This window comes from Falco peregrinus, chromosome 6, assembly GCF_023634155.1.
Source record: "Falco peregrinus isolate bFalPer1 chromosome 6, bFalPer1.pri, whole genome shotgun sequence".
NCBI classification, from domain to species: domain Eukaryota; kingdom Metazoa; phylum Chordata; class Aves; order Falconiformes; family Falconidae; genus Falco; species Falco peregrinus.
This window is the reverse complement of record NC_073726.1, coordinates 87,802,564-87,822,666: the sequence shown is the minus strand read 5'-3', so window position 1 is coordinate 87,822,666 and position 20,103 is coordinate 87,802,564. Positions and strand designations below refer to the sequence as shown.

The 20,103-nt window shown below is 46.3% G+C and overlaps 1 long non-coding RNA gene across 1 annotated transcript; it reads right to left on the bottom strand.

Annotated features, from left to right (window-relative positions):
- Nucleotides 1-1,712: 1,712 nt before the first annotated feature.
- On the bottom strand, nucleotides 1,713-19,057 carry LOC129784656 (uncharacterized). Its single transcript, XR_008747657.1, has 3 exons — nucleotides 18,891-19,057; nucleotides 16,685-16,769; nucleotides 1,713-1,835 (listed from the first exon to the last, which is right to left on the bottom strand). It is a non-coding gene; the product is annotated as an uncharacterized LOC129784656 (long non-coding RNA).
- Between the last annotated feature and the right edge of the window lie 1,046 nt (nucleotides 19,058-20,103).

Below are 20,103 nucleotides of genomic sequence, written 5' to 3'. Positions count from 1 at the left end.
CCCCTCCAACTGCATGGTACATGGTTTCAACTCAATTTATGATGTGTGCCCCAGGGCCGTTTTTGCAGCCAATTCTAATTTAAAAGAATTAGCAGGATTTTCATTCTCTTCCATTGGACTGGTATTCTGGCTCTGACTCTCGCCCAACACTGGAGGAAGAAAGCAGAAGAAATAATGTTATAACCCAGCATGTAAGATAATGCAATAGGAAGAGATAGGAACCAGGGTTGCCTCCTTTTGTAGGTCTTGCAAGGAAAAACAGCAAATCTGCCAGGCTACAGATTGCTGTGTTCCATGCAGCGAGGTTGAAAGAGCATATGGCAGAAATGGCTGCCTGGCTGCAGTGCACCTATTGCCAGCCCCGTCATTCAGGGCTGTGGAGACGAGATAAAGGTTTATTTTAGTGCCCTGACAGCTGACAGGAACTTGTCATATTGCAGAAGCTGCTGATTTTCAGTCAGGGGATGGAGGGAAAGGGAAGAGAAATCAAAAGCAATTGCATACTTGCTGCATACTTGTCTAATCTCCTGGGGGCAAGAGGTAGGGTGAGGTCTCTCATGTATTCCGTGCGTACAGCACCTAGCACTAAGGAGTGCTACCAAACGCAAGAAGTAGACAGCAGAAGATGGCAGAAGAATCTGGACTGAACTTTATTTCATGTTGTACTTGCTTTTCAAACGACATGGGGAAAACTTGCTGTTAGGTATGAGGAAAGCTGCTCTGGGATTTCCCTGTGACCACCCAAAATGGGGAAGAACTTGAGCTGGCAGGATCTTCCTTGTAGTGCTCCTGATAAGTGTAGGACTCATTCCCACAGCTCTAGACACCAGAGATGAGGAGGAGGGGATGAAAGAAGAGGGTAATTTCCTGGGCTGGAAACATAAACAGTGCAATGTTTTAACTGAAGTGTTCGAGCAGATACTTTCTGTTAGTGCATCTAGAAAAAAAAAAAAATAAAGAAAAAATCCCATAGACTAGTTTTGCCTAAGTTTTTGAGCTCATCTTCCTGTCTATTTAGTTTTAGTCACAAAATGTTAGACACAGTTCCTCTACCAAGTTTTCCAATGACAGCTTCCCCTACGTTTACTGTTGATTCCAGGTAATTCATCACATAATAGGTTACAAGCTGCAGGCACTGCTGTGTCACTTCCACTCCCAGTAAATGTGCAGCCTTTTTCCCCACCAAAGTCAGTAGAAGTGTCTCTTGTATGATGTTCTGCATCTTATCAAATCACACCTATGAGATACTAGTTCCTTGAGGCAGGAGGCCTCTTTTAGACATTAGATACAATGCTGAGTGTACTGCTGGAGCTAGACAGATGTATCAGCTCCTTTCATCTGTTAATACAAGTGCAAATAAAAAGAAAAATCTGACCTGGATTTCACTGACAGTCAGGAATAAACTCTGGATTTAAATACAACAAGCAAGGCACTTCAGTCAGATTTATGTGCCTGCCTTGGAACATAATGTCCCTAAAACCAGAACCTGGATTCACTCTTTCTCAATGACATAGTGTGTCAATGACACATCTTCCTAATGTGCCTCTGGTGTATGATTGTTCCTCCTGTTTCCTCTGGCTTCACACAATAAAACACCTTTTGAACAAGCACCTTGCCATCTTGGAAGCTGAATAAACTCAGTCTGTGCCTGAATCACTCAAGAAGTGTAGGAAAGAAGGCAAAAAAATCTGCCAACATGGCTGGAAGAGAAGCTTATCTTGCCTTGGCTGAGTTTGCTTTGGTTTCCCTCTCCAGCTTCTTTCCATCAATCACCGTACTGATGTATCCCCAAGGGTGCTGATCCCAGAACAATATGCTGCAAAGATCATTACAGTCTAAAAAAGAAAAGAAAACCCTGTCGCCATGGATGTTATGGGTTTCAGCTTTTCACATTTAATCCTTTAATTGGTCTTCCTGGCAAGAAAAAATTGATACTTGGCTTTATGGCTGCGTGGATGAGCCCTACTGCAAATCCCATTGGGATGAAGCTACAGTCATTTGGCAGTAAGAAGATCTTTAGCAAACTCCCAAAAGCCTACCCAGAGGGTTCCTTGTTGACATCACAGTTTCTGTATGATGTCATACGGCCTCCTAGAAAACAAACAAAAAAAAAAGCAGTAGGACCTCCAGATATTTGATGAGACTGTGGCTAGCCCTTGCTCTGCTTCTGTATGCATCAAGAGCTATGTCAAAGCAGGGTTTGGGTCTTGGCTTGCAGCCAGAACATCGATGAATGCAAAATACAGAATAAGAAGGTTGAACAGGCTGTATGCACAATAAAAACAAACATTGTAAAACTATTGAGTGTACTGGACAAGAGGGATAGTACATTACACTGAGTTGTTCAGGGAGGTCTAGTCTCATATGTCTTCCAAACTTACACACTATTGCTTTGTGAACAGTTCTATAGGCTACCTGTGTGCTGTTGGGCAGGTTCAAACAAGGGCTAAGCAATCTGACCAACAGACTCTTTGGAAGAGAGAGTTTTGTCTTATGTGAGTATACAAGTAAGTTGCTTCAGAACCCATCAGCTAAACATCTCAATAAAATTTAATCTCCCATGCCCCAGGCCAAGAGCGATAGCAGCTTCTTTGCGTTTCTAATGAGCAGCCCTTGAGGTATGAAAGAGAGAAAAGACTTCATTTAGAGTAAAATGGAACGTAGGAGCTCTGATTCACAGTCCTATTCATTAATGACTGGTAACTCTTTCTTCTCTAAGAAAAGGGAAAGACTTAAGTCATTGCAACGGGTGTCCCTCCAAGATAGGGGTGTACTTTCTTCTAAGTTAACAAGTTCCTGAATACAAACCTGAAGATTTGGCCCTAAAAGCCTTCCTCAAGTTAGTCAATTTGTGCAGATGTAACTAATGAGGCATCTGGATCTTACGACCCATCCTCAGGCTGTATGTGTAATGAAAAGAGAGCAGATTAACACCTATGAAGCTAAAAATAAAAGCGTCACCTCTGAGGCTGGGCCTGTTGTGCTTATTGCAAGGGGTGGGATAGGATTGGTAGAGCTGTGCGTCCATCGTGGATGTCACCATGGCACACCCACGCCAACATCTCCACGGAGACACAGCACATTTCTAGCTCCTGCATCACCAACTTGTTGCCAAGGAAACAAGAGGATGCAAAAAAAAAAAAAAAAAAGAAGAAAAAAAAATCTCAATGACATTCAATTTTGAGACAGTCAAGAAACCCCTGAAAGGGATTTTAAAAGTGCCTGAGAAGGAAATGGAAATTGGGCTTCTAATTACAGATTCTCAACCAACTCCTTTTTATTCCCCAGTTATTCTGTCTGCTCACGTCACTGACTTCCTGCCATTCTCTGTCTACAGAGGTACGAATGCCAGACATCAGTGAAAAGAGAATCAGAAAGAGCTTTCCTGGAGTGAAGGAGAGGGAGGGAGCGAGGGAGGGAGCGAGGGAGAGCAGGGGAGAAGGTTATTCAGTACAAGCAACAGTGGAGATTCCATAATTCAGAGAAAGGTGGTGGACAGAAGTTGCAGAAAGGAAAATGTATGGAAGAAAGGCAGAGTGGGAGTGAAGGTTTCTGTGAGAAGGAGATATATGCAGTTGGCAGATGTGGGTGTACACATGCATATCTACAACCAAATGCATGTGTATTTTTATATATGCAGCTGAGAAGGCACGTGTGTATACCAAGGTATATCTACATCCACACTGGATGGTCAAAAATCTGAGTTGTGCACCCCCCCAAAAAAGTATTAAGTTGACTTAGAAATCCAGCAATCACACACAATAAAGTTTGCCTTTTCATTTTGTCTTTTGATCCATTGTAGCACTACATTTACAAGCTTTATCCACAATCAGCTACAAATTTACATCCCTTGTTACATGACAGCCAGCATTTTCATGCAACCACCTAACCCTAGGAGCTGTGGCTTTGCAGAAAAGTAGCAAATATAAGGAGAATCATATGGAGGTGGCAAGAGTTGGCAAGCCTGACAGTGCACGTGAACGCAGGAGCACACCAGAACCAGCAGATGCACCTGCTACAAAGTGCCTGAGTGAGTACAAAGAGGAGGATTTGTTGAGTGTTTCTGTGCAAAGACACGGCCACCAAGACAAGCTGTATAGGTGTTATCAAAGCACAGCAGAGCCAGATTCCACCAGCACTAAAACTAGTGCGGTCCAGATTTAGATGCACCAGCTATCTTGGGGAACGAGCACAGAGAAGATTAACTGTTTGAGTAAATGTCTGCATATCATCTTACTGGAGCGTGGGACACAGGGAAGGTTTCATCGTATGAAGACACGAAGTGGTGCAGACATTTAATAGCTATCCTGCACAGCTAGCAGAGTAGCTTGCATTTGGGTTAGTGCTGAAACAGATGAAAGAGCTCTGTCTTCACTTTCTTCTCTTCAGTACTCACAGAGTCTCACCCTTCTTCACACCTCGAGCCTGTCATCAAGCTTGCAGCCAGAGGTGAGATGGCCATAGGCCAGAGAGGCAAACTTACAGACAGAAGTTAATTACTATTGAATCGCAATGAGGGCCTTACAGAATGACACTGAGGGATCCCCATTAGTACCAATGGAATTCATCTGGACTGAATCCCCATGGAATGAATGATTTATGGCTATCGATAGCAAAAGGCTGCCAGCAGTAAGCTTTGAACTCCATCCCAGGTACAGAAGAAGCAGTGCTGGCCAAACACAAATATCCCTTTATGCCCCCTACCACCTTCTCCCTGTCCCTTGCACATGCCTTTGCAGGACTGAGAAGTATCTACCCACTTTGAGGCAGATTTTCTTCCCCTTGCTAGAAGCAGGTGTGAAGGAGGATGCCAAGTGCTTCTCTCCAAACCTGTGTGCTGACAGTCCTGGCAGTCCAACAGCTTTTCCTAAGGTTGCCATGACATGGAATTCACGGGCATATGAATCACGGTTGTGGAGAACACCTGCCTACATGCAGATGCTACGTTCAGATTAGCAGAAGCAAGTCCTGACCATGCAGTTCTCCACCGCTTACCGCATGAGGTCATGAGGTAACGTGGAGTATCCAGTCACCTCAGGGACTGTAAGCAGGAGAGGACAGGGAGACCACCTCTCACATGCATGCAGCAATATGAAACCACAGGAACACAAGCAGCCTAAATCACCTAAATGATGAAGCTGAGGTCAAATTAAAACATTCTAAGCAGTTGTCAGTGGTCCACTTCAACTTTGTTCCTGCGTAAGGTGACAACAGCTGGAGTGACTAAGCTGAAGGCCATGGAAAGTGGCCTCCCCTTTTCCTGTCCCAGTGCCATGCTGCCTTGCGGACTCAGCCCTTGTCCATGGAAGCAGAAGACAGTGTGGGCATATCTGAAGGGGCCATCTCAGCCCAGTAGAGCTGTGAAGACATGGGGTTCCTGCTGCTGAGAGTTAAATATGGGTGAGATATAGGAAAGCAGAGGCATTGCTGGCAAGATGCAGGGGAGGTCTGAGTCAGGGAAAAGACAGTCGGCTTTTTTCTCTCTTCAGCACATAAAAAGGAGTACCTTAATTCTCTCTCCATCATACGGCTAGTCATACTTTTCCTCTAGCATATCCAAAATGTTACCTTTTCTCAATGCAGATAAACCCACTATTCAGGTGATTACTTTTTTTTTTTTTTTTTTTTGGGGGGGGGGGGGGGGAGGGGGAGGGAGAAAAAAAAAAAGGAGTGCTTTTAGCAAGGAGTTTAGATTCACAAATTACTCATGAAAAAGGATATAATGCATTCTTTTTAAAAATGCATGCTTATATCACAACTTGCAGCTTCTGAATCACCAGTACGTGTTCATGTTTCCTGGAGGGAAAGATGTATCTTTGGTAACTTACTGTTTTGAATGAATTTATCATGAAACACCCAACAACTACCATTAAAATTTGCTTTGGGCAAAATACAAGTTCTGGTAATTTTTGATTTTTTCTGTTTGCTCCAAGTGCTGTTCATCAATGAAATGAGCACTTATTCCAACATACTTTTTTTCAGGGAGGAATTTTTTAAGTCATACTTCCTTAAATATAGTTTTGCCTCTTCAACAAATATTTTAATAGCAAGTTTTAAAAGCCTAAGAGCTTTAAATGAAAAGTATAAAAAGCTCTAGGATATTCCAGAATTTTGGAAAAACATTTCTAAAACACTGATAGTGGTTTCTTTTGTGAACAGAATTGAAAGAGAGTTTACAAATTATCTAATATACAGACACATGTATACATATAAACTTACATGCTATGTTGTTTTTATACTTACATTTTCATTTTGTGAAACAGACGTACATTGTGACTTGACTTTTCTCTGAGTACACACAGTATGACCTTCCTCTCTTTAACATACACAAGAGTGTAGGCTCTGTCATTTATATGCATACATACATACACATGCATACATACTATAACACACTGCACCTCTAAAATGCATATACACTGTAATCTCACCCGCTAAACACACATAAGCAAATCTTCTCTTTAGCATAAGCACAGCTACACACACACCTGCACAATGAAATCTAACACAGAGGCCCTGAAAACACAATTTTATCTCTCTCTGATATATACTGTCATTCCTTTTCCTAACACAATGTAATCTCTCTCTCACTTACTTTCTTCCATACACACAGACACACAGCACATACAGTCTAATCTTATCTCTCTCAGATTCAACTATAGTGTCTACATTATTTTCAAAATTGCATAAACACTTTCTGCCTGACATTTTCATCTGTAGACTCCATCACTCACAACTACGCAAACGCTTGCAGAGATGTGAGGATGTAGAGGGAAGTCCCTGATCACATAAACTCCTGTGTGCTCAGGTAAAAAGGCCTTTTCTGGCAAGACTGTTTTACAAGGGAGAAGATGTTATAAGCAATGTTTTCACTTTGGATGCAATATTAGTTACATGGTGCTTCTTGTTACGATACTATACTACCAACAAATAGTAAGAGACTTTAACAGCTTGATAAAAAAAGTCTGCTAGATCATAAAAACAGATTACTTCTGTATTGCTATCATTGTCAAACACGTCATTGATACGTTTCATGATATGTGCTGCAAGCAAATTACAATATGCAGTTACACTGATATTTCATGTGACATATAATACACAGTAGGCCCTGAGATTTCAAAAGAAAAAAAAAAAAGATGTATAGAGGAGGTTCCACCTCCACTTAAGCTATTATTTCTACAACAAAAGTCTATGCTTAAATCACTTGTATTAGCAGGATTGTTCTAATGGGAATATTAGATTAATGTCTGCCTCTGAGAGTTCTTTATACAATGGAGAGTGGTAACAGTAAGAATTAGAGGATGCAATATAGAGCATTCCCCTTGCATGTCACTGATTCAGAGCCAGGGCAGTTAGTCGATAGTTTTGGGGGGACCTCTGCAAAAGTGAGCTTCATATCCTCGCTTTCATTTCCAGTATCCAAATTATCTCATAACAGAACCAAATATTACAATGAAAATGCAGTGAAGAACCTGAAGCTGATCAGTGATACTACAGAGTAGTTAAAGGGGAATTATTTGCAGGGCCATGTTGGGCTACAAGAATTTTTACAACCTCTGTAGACAGGCTTTAAAGAAAAAACGCAGAGGAAAAAGTTATTTTAAAAAAATCTCAATAAACCAGCTTCAAAGGTATTGTCTTAGCTCTAATTAAGCACTTGTAGCTACACAACTAAGGTCACTATCAGGCAGCAACTTGCTACAGTCCCTGGGAAAATGCTACTTTTAGGTAACAAGGGGGATTTTGCCTAAGAATTTGGGCCAAAGTATCAATATGGCTTTAAGAACACTTCCTTGGAGACATGGGAAAGGGAATACTTTTGTGGAGCCCAAACTCACCAAAAAAATTGATCCACTGAGAGACTGGAAAAGCAAAAGCAGCTGTCTTACTACCAGAAGGGACTAAAAGAAAGGTTTTTCATTTATGCCTTATGATACTGCTCTGATTAATGATACTTTGCTTTGAGAACGCTGTCTGGATATCTGTCTCAGTGCAGGGCCACACAGCTCCCAACAGAAAGGCTGCTGAGCCAGGACCAACTGGCATTACAGGCAACTGGAGTGGAGGGATGAAGGCAAAGAATAGGAGAGACAGCAGATCTCATTTTAGGAGTGTGAAAGCCTGGAGCCTGAGGAATTGCTCTCAGAGGGTATGAGCATGGAAGTGCAGTACCCCTGGCTATGATACCTGTAAACAGCACAGGTGCATTTTCAGCAGCACTGAAGAGGTCATGGGAAACTCTCATGACCAGCAGCATTCTGCCCCTTGTTAGGCTATAATCCCATTGGAAGTCTGAAGCAGTGGTTTCCTGACATGGCCAGCACAGCCTTCAGCTACCACACAAATATCTAAAGCCAAGCACATGACAAAACTAGACTGCTTCTAACCACTTTTGACAGGACAGAAATTGACTCTAATCTACTGCAGGAAGCACGTACCACCGCAGACCTTGCAAAATCCATACAGCGAGTGTTAACGTCAGCCTCTTTCTATCCACAGAATTGATAGAGCAGGAGCAGATGTACTGCAAACTTCCCAAGCACACCACGTACCCTCATATGCCTCTTCTCCTCTTGCCCCCTGGAACAGATGCCAAGTGTCCACAATCCTCTCTGTAAGGCCATCCACAGCACAGGCACACTGTGTTGCATTAGAGAATAAGAAAGCGTTTCACAAGCAGGACCCAAACTTGCTCTACCCGTGAGGTAGGAAAGTATTACTAAGCCCCTTTCTACAGTGAGAAACCCAGTGCAGATGAACATAGGAACCGCAAGCCTGATACAGCGTAAGAGCTTCCTGACCTCTTTCCTGAGATACCTGATAGCCACCTGGTCATCTGCTGCACGGAAAATACTCTCTAGAAAACCAACTGGGAGACTAGTTCAGCTGCCCAGAGCAGCTCCAGATTTTTTTCCTTCTTCCTGACAACTTCTCCCTGCATCAAATACTCTGACATTAGGGATCCTGGTTGTTTTGAATGTTATATAGATGTCATTCCTGCTTGAGAAAATTTGGTAGGCCTCACGCTGCCCTGCCCCACGATGGCTGATGACAAAACCCTACTTGCTGGTTGTGAGACAGATTTATTTCTTAGAATCACCTTCGACACACTTCAGCAAGTCTCTGAGAACCTGTAAAGAAATGTCACCTGTGGGTTAGTCAGCTCATTTGGAAAACTGTCTGCTCAGCATCTACTTGTGGTGTCTTGGCCATTGGTTTGTCATTAGGAACAAACCTGGGGGTTTTGTGGCCTACTGAACAAATGGTTTTCTACAGGTTGCTTGGTCAGTGGTACCACTGTCACTGCCATCTCCATTTCAGTCACCTTCTGACCTTGCTGTTCTTCCTCCAAACCTGAGCAGAGGCCATGCTGTCAAACTTTCTAGGTAAGCTCAGTGTAGACTCCTGCAGCTCTTCCATTTTTATTTCTAATGAGATTGACCCATAGAGGCCACTCCACTGAGGATTCAGGAGAAAGCCACTAATCAAGCTGACAGAGCCATGTGACAAAGCTTCTTCCTCTCTCTCTCTTCCACACTTTCCCTCTTCTTAATGTCTAATCAACCTAGTTATCTATCTTTCTGTCACAATAGTAGTTAAGTAGCTCTTGAATATTTCAGAAATAGAAACAACCAACATCCTCCTTTCTTCTTTTCCTTCCCAGGCTGTAGGAGGAATTGTTCAATTAGTTTTTTAGGTGGCATGATTTGTTTGCTTGTTTATACGCTTACATGTGAGTGGGTGTTTTATAGATGTCTGTGAAGAGCTCAGTGGGGTAGGGCTAGCCTGAGGAGCCAAGCTGTGTATTTATTACTGAGAGTGGAGAGATGCATGACCTTCCACAGCCGACGCGGTATGGACCTCCACAGCATAGCACAGCCCCTGTCAGCAATCTGTCTCCTGCTTTTAGCCCAGCCCCACCAGCAAACCTGGGAATCGCCCGTGGAAGGAAGGGATTTAGTGGGGGAAGGAAGAGGAAAGAGCAGTAATTATTTTGGACCTGGCTACTTCAAGATTGCCTGTCATGGATAAACCAGATAGCCCCCACTACTGCCCGAACATCTAGAGGCAAATGCTGTAGAGAGGGTCAGTATCTTTCATTGGGCCAACTGCTATGGACAGGGAGGAAAAGACACACATAAGCTTTTCTTTGGGTTTGAAGCAGCAGTGGAGTGAAACACTGCACAGATTTTTGCAAGAACTTTGACATTTTTAGTGCTCTGAGATATGACAGAAGCAATTTCCTGGACAGTGTACTTTTCAAAAAATCATTTTTACAAAACTTCTTTAAGAAACGGTTGTGCCATAAAGTACAAATATCCTAAAATATTTTGCTCTCATCAATGCCAGATACTCCGCTGGCTCCTAACAACCACATTTACTGAAACAGCTTTCATCCTTTGAACAGCTCTTCCTTTCTCCATATACCATATGGTTTTTGAAGATCCTGTAAATAGAGAGAACCGGAGGCAATACCAAGGGTCTCCTGCCATTTTTTAAGCTAGTTACTACTCAAGGGATAAAATAGTATCAAACATGATGTCAGGAGTTTCATAGTGAAAGGGTAGGGCAGAAGAAGGCATTTAAGTTGGGAGAAAATATTTCCAGCATTGGATTCATTGGAAGAGTGTTACCTCTGTCTAAACTACATGGCCATTTGGGGACTTCACATAATGCTGGGATGACTGTTTTCAGACTTTAAAGGGTATGAAAGAAAAAAAAAAAAACCAAACTTTCTTTGTTCACTCCAAGGAAGTCCCTGTCTAAGTCTGTCCAACTGAATACCAGTCTTTCAGCACTGATTTCCAACAGGTTTGTCTGTTATGTTGCCAGTATAGAATAGTAGAGTCATTGATCTAAAGCCCTTCCTCACATATATGTGTACATGGGAGCTGGGACAGAGGGGAGAAGCGAAGGTGAGGTGCTAGGTACTGGAAGAATCCTGCAGTCCTGCAACACTCATTTTGCAAGAATCTGAAAAACAACACAGAATTGATGACCCAGCTGGATTCACATTCTAGTTGCCTATGAGACAAAAAGACTTCCTCTTCAAAAGCAACAGCTGATAAGGAATTGGTTGGATGGTCACATCCAGAAGGTAGCAATCAATGTCTCAAGGTTCAGATGGAGCTCAGTGATAAGTGGTGTCCCTCAGGGGTCTGTATTGGGACCGGTACTATTAACATCTTCATCAAGGACATAGACAGTGGGATTGAGTGCACCCTCAGCAAGTTTGCAGATGACACCAAGCTAAGTGGTGTGGTTGACATGCCTGAGGGATGGGGTGCCATCCAGAGGGACCTGGACAAGCTTGAGAAGTGGGCCCATGTGAACCTCATGAGGTTCAACAAGGCCAAGTACAAGGTCCTGCACCTGGGTCAGGACAACCCCCCATATCAATACAGGCTGAGAGATGAAGGGATTGACAGCAGCCCTGCCAAGAAGGACTTGGGGTTACTGGTGCATGAAAGGCTGGACATAAGCCGGCAATGTGTGCTTACAGCCCAGAAAGCCAACCATTTGCATTTGGGCTGCATCAAAAGAGGCATGACCAGCAGGTCAAGGGAGGTGATTCTGCCTCTCTGGTGAGACCCCATCTGGAGTACTGCATCCAGCTCTGGAGACCGCAGCACAGGAAAGACGTGGACCTGTTGGAGCAGGTCCATAGGAAGGCCACAAAAATAATCAGAGGGCCGGAACACCTCTCCTGTGAAGAAAGACTAAGTGAGTTGGGGTTGTTCAGACCTTTAAAGGTCCCTTCAAACTCAATCTATTCTATGATCCTATGATGTAGGGAGTCCTGAAATTTGAAAAGCAGAAGGGAAGAAAACAGGCACTTCATTCAGCTGTAGCATGGCTGCAACGAACCATCATGAATTGTCATTATAGTGTCTCAGCATTGGGATGTCAATGGAAAGTCATTGCACCTCTGTGTGAGATTAGCTTAAAAACCATGCCATTCAAAAAAAAAAAACCCTGAACCACATAAAATGGGTTCTTTTTATTTCCTCTCTGGGTTTTCAGTTCTCAGATTTCATTGGGTCCAATTTTCCAGTATTGTCTGCAACTGTGAAGACTAGAAGCGCACATTTACAAAAATGAAATCTTTTATTATCAAGTATTTCCATGATTCCAGTATCTGGAGATTTTAAGAAACACCTGAAGTATCACTCAGTGCACGGTGGTGACATTGCTGTTCCCAGCACAGGTCTGTTACAGTCTTTTTGTTAATGTATCAGGCCATTTTCCCCTTCTATACACTATAACCTTTCCTTAAAGCTATGGATTTTAGGAAGTGCTGAGCTACTGCTCAGCGATGTGTACACAACATTAGCTCGGAAACCATGTCAAAGTTTCCTCCTACAAGGTAGACCACAAGCAATAGAAAAGCAGCAGGAGCTGCACTCAGCATTTATTTCAAATATAGGCATTTATGCCAGTGCTGGAGGGAACACATCCCAAATTAAGCATGCCAGAGGGTCTCTACTAGCCCTTTCCAAGGAAAGTAACGCTCCCTTGGGGAGAAGGCTCCCTCTCTCACTTTCTCTTTCTCCCCCTGCTCTGCTTCACCATGAGAAAAGGCTGCATCTTTCATCAGGCAGAGTCAAGCCTGCAAATCCCTTGGCAGACAGCAAACAGATTTGTCTGTTTGCTGGCCCTTATGTGACCAATTCACATAGTATAAACAAATGATGATGCAGATGCTAAAGATGGCAAGACATTACAGTGTAAACAAAGGCTCTTATGGGATCCTGACAGCTCCACCACTTAGATCACTGCACACTGAAAGCAGGAGTGCAATCAGAATGCCTCTGTCTCCATCCCACTTGGACTCCCAGGTAAGATGGTTCATATGTACATGAGATCTACATGGCACAAGAAAGCCTCTCCTCTCAGCACCCAGCACTAGCACAGAGACCGAAAAGCTGGGAGAACTCAAGGCTCTGCAGGCCTGACAGTATCACTGATATTCACATGGAAATGTGAGCATCACTACCTGCAGCAAAAGCGAACTATGTTAGACCATGAGGCAGTGGGTCTCTTGAAGAGCATGTCTGTCCAGCTCCCTGCACATTCTCCAGGGCAGAGAATCAGAAACCAGAAGATCAACAGCCCAGTGGAGCAGTACATGCATCCCCCACTCCCCCAGGCAACAAGCAAAGGAGGGTGAGTGCTAGGAAGAAGGCAGGCTGGCTCCCTGATGTGAGAGCCCTGCTCATAAAACTCAATTAAGTGGATTACAGATGAGCTCATTCCCAGCGGTGGGTCACATTCCATTAGAGGCAGGCTCGATGCCAGGCGGACAGCACTGCTCAGATAGCAGCATGGTCCATCCCACCACTTACCGTCCCTGCCTCTGATTTCACCACACCTTGCTAGATTTTCTGCCCCATGCCCCACCACTGCATGGCAGACTCATTGCTCATCCCTGCTCACCCTCTTGGTGAGATAACTAGAGCCAGCGTTAGGTCATGGAGACAGGAATGGCCAAGCCCTCTGAAACACTGTGGTCTTGGGCAGCAATGTAGGAAAGGGAGAAAGAGTCAAGGGGTGCAAGGGGAAGATGAGCAGAAAGGGAGGTTCTGTAGAAAATGATGGCAGAGTTCATGATGAGGCAGGAAAGGATGGAAACAGCCAGCCCCATAAACTGCATCAGTGGTATTTTACGTGAAAGTGAAAGCAATCAGAGCTCTCAGCTCACTAATCCCAAAGGCTTTTTCACAGCATAGGTATAAGATTACAGCATCGTCTGCTATACGAATGTGTACATACCACCTACAGACACCGCACTCAGCACTCACTGAATGTATGTGTGCTTGTATATGGGGAACAAAGAGTGTCTGAGGTAGATTTGTGTGTGGGAATGACTATGTTTGGAAGAGAAAGTGGGGAGGGAAGAGAGAAGGTGAATGAATCTGTGAAGGGTGAGCATGTGTGGGCGTGAGGGCAAGAGAAAGCTGGATGAATGAGTGTGTGGGTGTGTAATATATGGGCTAGAGTAAGTCAAATGTTAAAAGCACCTGCAGGCATTTTGCCAGATTTGAAACCTATTTTGACTTGCTTTGTACATCCCACTTTGCTTTTTACTGTTTGCAAACGTTCCTGGCAGCTCAGCTTAATTCGTACAAATAGCAACCAACCGAGAGCGAGCCAAATATATTGTGAAATAGGTTGAGGAAGACGCAGTTTTTTGTGCAGATCCAAGCAGCAGGGGCTTTGTACCATCTGGAACTTGCGTACCAAGTCCCAGGCACAGGCTTACAAGGGAGATCAGTCTAGTTACCTCCCCACCATTTGCCATCCCACGTGAGGAGCAAATACTTCAGACCAGTTGCAGAGTGAGACATGCTGTCTGGACAATGATCCTCATAGGGCGTGGGACCCACACTGCGCAGGCATCTGCTATGCTGGCACAGAAGACCTCAGTATCCACAACCTCAGAGAGAGCTTTCTGCTTTGTCTCAGAAGGACTGAGAAGGAGACAGCAGCCTTATGTTTCATCCCCTTGTGTGTGACAAGTGAACTCTGTTTGGCAGTGTGAGGCAGCAGGTTTCCTATTTGTTTTACCACCAGTTTACCGGGCAGTTTTGGAAATTCTGCTTGCCTTCTCCACATCTTTGTTTCCTAAGATATAAAAACCTAGCAGTAATGACAACAGACATGAGATCTCTTGATGAAAAGCACTATGTAAGACTCAGGTGATATTATTCTCCTGCACTAGCTGAGGGTGGATGCCAAATTTCCTGTGCATTCATTGGCAGCATTATCCAGCGCTTCAGCTCTGAGGAAGTCCAAGCCTGAACTGCAGGAGCTCCAGCTCTGGAGCTCTCCAATTCTGCTGGTTCCTTCAGCAGATCATGAGCCAGGTTTTGACTGTCTGTCTCAGGACCTTCTGCATAATATGTAAAGCCCATCCTAGGTAGCAAGGGATCTCACAGTCCCTTTGGCATGTCCCAGACTGTGCTTGCTACTCTGCCCTTGGCAACGTCACCACTTGGCTCTACGTTGAATGTATTAGAGTCCAGAGTAGCTTGGATGCAAAAGTACTGCGGCCACACACCCTTTCTCTCCCCACCAAGATGCCAGAAGAATTTAATGTTGTATATAGCAGCCAAAAAATCTGACCCCTTGTCTTTTATTCTGCTTTTCCCTTCCTTTTTGACTGGCTTTTCTTTATCAGTATCACTCTTTCTGATACCCGGGCCCAAAGGTTTCCTCCAGCCAGTGCTGTGTGCACTGTGCCAAGCTGCCTCACCCTGTCTTACTGACAGTTCCTGTAATGGCTGACCGTACAGTGCTATATCCTCTTGTCTGTGTGCATGAATTAGTTAGCCCTTCCATTTCACCTTCAACAGAAACAGAGTGACCTGTCTATACAAATAGCCCCCTCCCACCTTAACTAGAGGGAAGACAATATATTGCCTCTCTGAGGAACTCAAGAGAGAAAGAAAAAAAGACAGATGCTATCAGGGTTCCAAAGCACTATGTATAAAAAGCCTTTTTCACCCTAAGATTATATCAGGTGCCACGCGAAGAGCTGTTACCGAACCACAGCCAGAAATGGTGTGGTTCTATCTGGTGTGTTTTATCCCTGCCTCCTCTCCCCTCTCTAGCACTCATCGCTCCACAAGTGCATTTCATTCAATGAAATGGTTTAAGGCACTGCCTGCAAGGAGGATCTTCTATGAAATACCATGGCTCTGCCTTCTAAACCTTCCAGCTGAATGAGAATAACTGCTGTGGTCACCACAGCACAGGCTACACAAAAAAATGATGCTTGTGTTTAATTACACTGAGTGGTTGAGGCCACTGCCTTACTGTGCTCTGGGATATGTTCTTCTGAAAAGCAGCCAGGTTATTCTGCTGCTGCTGCCATTCCCACAGTGTCCTGGGAAAGGAGGAGGGGTGACACGGAGGGGGTTTTCTGCCAGGTTTAGCTTTAGCAAACATATCCGAGCTGGGGGATCTCAAAGGATGTGACTACACCAAGCAAAGATCCCCTGAGGCAGTGCCAGAGGTGGCTGGTAGATTCCCAGGAGTACAGGTAAAATTCAGTTTTTATGTGGGGATTTCAGCTGGACTATTCCTGTGCAAAAGAGAACAGAGAAAGAAAAAGTATTGGGAAGGGAAAGAAGGCAGAAAAGAACTGGAATGGGGATCTCTCAAGACCCCAGGAAGGAAAGAATAGAGGCAACAAGGATGTTTGTGAGAGGCCAGTACCTCAGCCATAAATGTTCTACACAGCTTAGCCTTTCTTTGAGTGATGCTGCCAGCCTGGCTTTGGCAGAGCTGACATCTGGGTTGGAGGTGCTACAGGACCCCTAGTAGCTACTGCCTACTCTTCCTGGAGTTGGTCATGGGTAGTTCTGCCCCAAATAACTCCAGAGCTGGAAACAATATGGCCACATGTGCTTCAGGACCAAATGAATTCTGCTTAGACATGGGAGAGATTAACCTCAATATCACACTATGCTAATATGACTAATTTTCTTCCCAGGCTCATGTGTCTGCATGGATAAGCACAGATATACCAGCTCATCTGGTGTATGCTCAAGTACTCACAGTACAGCACTGCCTTACTTGTCTGAACATACTTTGGGTAGCTCATCCATGAGTGTCGTTTTCACCACCCTCACGGGCACTCTTTTGTGGTGCAAGCAGTTCTTGGACTCAAAAACCCTCCCACCTTCAACAAAATCTTCTCAAAACGCTTTGGGAATCTGCCACTACTTCCATCAGCCAAGCTTCATTCACAGTGACCCCAAGGAGACCTGGATAAGAGAGAATCCACTGAGTTTCTTTCTTTTTTTTTCCCACCCTCTGGTTCAGAACCTTTGAGTTCCCAGGTATGAGAACCAGTGAATGATGAGTCCCTTAGACCATATTTAGAGCTGCCCTCTTCACAGCTAGACACGCAGTAACGGACGAATTTGCCAGTGGATCAGGGAGGTTTGTCACCCTTCTTGGGAGCAACTAATGACTATGGTTTTTAGAGGGGTTTTTTTCTGGGGTTCTGGGGTGAGTACTTGGGACTTCCTGAAGAGGACCAAAGTTTGTATGCAGCAGTAGTAACTTTCATCAGATTAAGGTATGCTCCTGGTGAAAAACAACCCCCCCTGCAAAATACCAGGAAAGCTCCTGGTACACCTGGAGATGGATAGCAAGGGGTTTTATCTGAATGCCTTATGAACCAATAGAAGCAAAAAAAAATGTTTCATCGAATCTTTTTGGGCCTAACATTCAACTTATTTATGTTCAACTTATAAGTGAATATACACTGTTATATTTATAACTACCTAAAGCAAATTTAAACATTTGCTAGATATCAAGCCCCTGAACTAAAACTTTGTGAACACCAACCCCTACCCAAGGCCACCAACACGTCTCAGCCTTCAGATCAAACTTAGTTACTATTCAAAGTAGCAGACAGACAATTGCTCTGCCACCTTCACCCTCCTGCCCCACTGCACACCCTGCTACTGCCTTTGTTTTTGGCAGGGCTCTTTTAGGAAGACACTGCCTGCAATGGACACCAGCATAAACTCGTGATGTCCTCCTTGTACATGTATAGCCGTCAGGTGGGCACCAGGCTGATTCCAACAAATTCACCTCGTGGGCATATATACAATTGTAATAGATTGTGATCCCTGGCTTCAAAAGGTAAAGTCAGCTGTGTTTAACCCCCTGGTCTCACGCCGCAGATCCCTGGGACTGCTGCTTTCCACTCCCAGGAAGATGCGGCATTGCTCGGTCACCATGGTGACAAGCACTTTTCTATACGGTAACCACCGTCCTGAACTCTGCAACTCACTCCTGTGCGAAGAGAAGAGCGAGGCCGGGTGTTTACACACGCCGCTTGCCTTGGCTGTGCAAGCCCTGCTGCGGCTGGGCCCGCTACCCCATGCTCCGCTCTTCCCGAGCTCCTGCCCGCGCCCTGTAGTCCCACACTGGGGCATTTCCGAGATGACCACAGGCACCACCGCGGCTCCCACCAGAAGACGCGGCTGGGCTGACCTGCTAAATATTTTACGGGGAGAATGGCTGGTGCCTTTCCCGAGCCTGCTGCAAGCGCGCTCCTCGGAGGATGCGGCTGCAGAGGCGTATTGAGCAGCTCCCAGGCCAGCCCTCCACCAAAGCGAGCGCCGCCACAGCCAGCCACAGCGGCATCCCCACAGGCTCCTCACCCCCCTCTTCCTCCTCTGCCCACCCTGTCGCTGCCCTGCGTCAAGGGCACTGGTCAGCGTCCCAGTCCCCCCAGCTGTGCCAGCCTGAGGGAGGCTGGCGGCGGGGGTGCGGTGCGGGGGTAGGCAATGGCAGCCGCAGCGGGGCGAGCCCCCGCCTCGCCTCAGGGCCGGCGCCCCGCAGGGCGGCACCCGCGCCGCCTCAGGGGAGTGGGAGGCCGCGGGGACCCGCAGCCGCCCCGGCGAACCCGGGCTCCCTCCCGCCGCCCCGCTGGCCTGCGGGGAAGCCTCGTCCCTCCATGCGAAGGGTTAACGCCACCGCCCCTGCGCCGCCATCTCTCCCCGCCCCCACTCCCCCCTCTCGTCCCCACAGACGTGTCCCCTCCGCCAGGGCCTCCCCCCGCCGGAATCACCATGGAAACCAGCCCCGAGCAGCTGCCGGCTGCGCCCCGGTCGCCGCGGCGTCGCCGGGGAAGGCGGTGGCAGGCAGCGGCGGCCGCCACGGCTGTGCGACCTGCCCCCGGGAGGCCATTTGCATCCCCCCACGGGGATCTGGCGTGGCTGCGGGCGCCGGGCGGCCCGGCTGCGCCTCGGGGGGAAGGGGCAGCCCCGGCGGGAAGGGGCAGCCCCGGCGGGAAGGGGCAGCCCCGGCGTGTCCCGGCGCTGCGCGGGGTGTAATGGCTGGGGCAGGCCGGCCGGGCCCGCCCTTACCTGGTGGTACACGGGCGCAGACCCCTGCCTCTCAGCGGCGAGCAGCCGGCCGCCATGGCGGGGCGGAGGGAGCGCTGCCCGCGGCCCGCCATCGCCCGCCCTTGTGCGGCCGTCCCGGTGCAAGCCCTGAAGAGGGAGGGTTAGGTGAGGTGGGTGCACCTGAGGTGGCCCGCATGTCTGCCGGCCCTGAAGCAGGATGTGGAGCCAAGCTCAGTGCTGCTTCCTTCTTCCTCCAAGAAGAAGACTTTCAGATGAAAAAGATCCCCAGAAGCATGATACATTATTGCAACCAGTAGCCCCTCCAACACACACAGGACAGTAATGGCCAGCCCTTGCGGTGGTCTCTGTTCTGGTGAGGGCTTCCCTTTTCCTCGTGTGTGGCAGCTGCCCTCCATCCACAGGGACAAAACCCAGACCTCTCACACAATTTATTTTTTTTCCATCAGGTGGAGTTGACCTAACCTGAGATACAGACCAAAACAAGGAACTTGGTTTTACTTAGTGGCAAAGGTTGTCAGTAGCCCACCCGAGCCCCTCAGGGCCCCTTGGTACAGTTGCCCGCAGGCCCATGCAGGCCAGTGTGCTCCAGCTCCCGGCGGGAAGGGGGCCGTGTGGCACAAGGGAAATGCCTCCATGTCCTCCTTGCACCTGGGGTAGGGCTCGTTTTCCTCTCGGTAGCTGGTACAACGCTGTGTTTTGGATTTAGAATGAGATTAATGTTGATAACACCCTGATGGGCTTAGTGGTTGCTAAGGAATGTTTATACTAAGTCAAGGATTTTCCAGTTTCTCAGGCCCTGCCAGCAAAAGAGCTGGAGAGGCACAAGAAATTGGGAGGGTACACAGCCAGGACAGCTGACCAAATTAGCCAAAGTAGCCAAAGGGATATTCTATAGCACAGAATATCATGCTCAGGATATAAACTGGAGGGAGTTTAATCCTGCTCGGGGACTGGCTGGGCTTCAGTCAGCAGGTGCTGAGCAATTGTATTGTGCATCATTTAGGGTTTTTTTCCCTTTTGGATTTTATTCATCTCTCTCCTTCTCATTACAATTGTCGGTGTTGTTATTGGTTATTATTATTATATTTTACTTTAATTATTAAATTGTTCTTACCACACACAAGTTTTACCTTTTTCGCCAAATCTCCTCCCCATCCCTTGGGGCGGAGGGCAGGGGGAGTGGGTGAGTGGCTGTGTGGTACTTAGTTGCCAG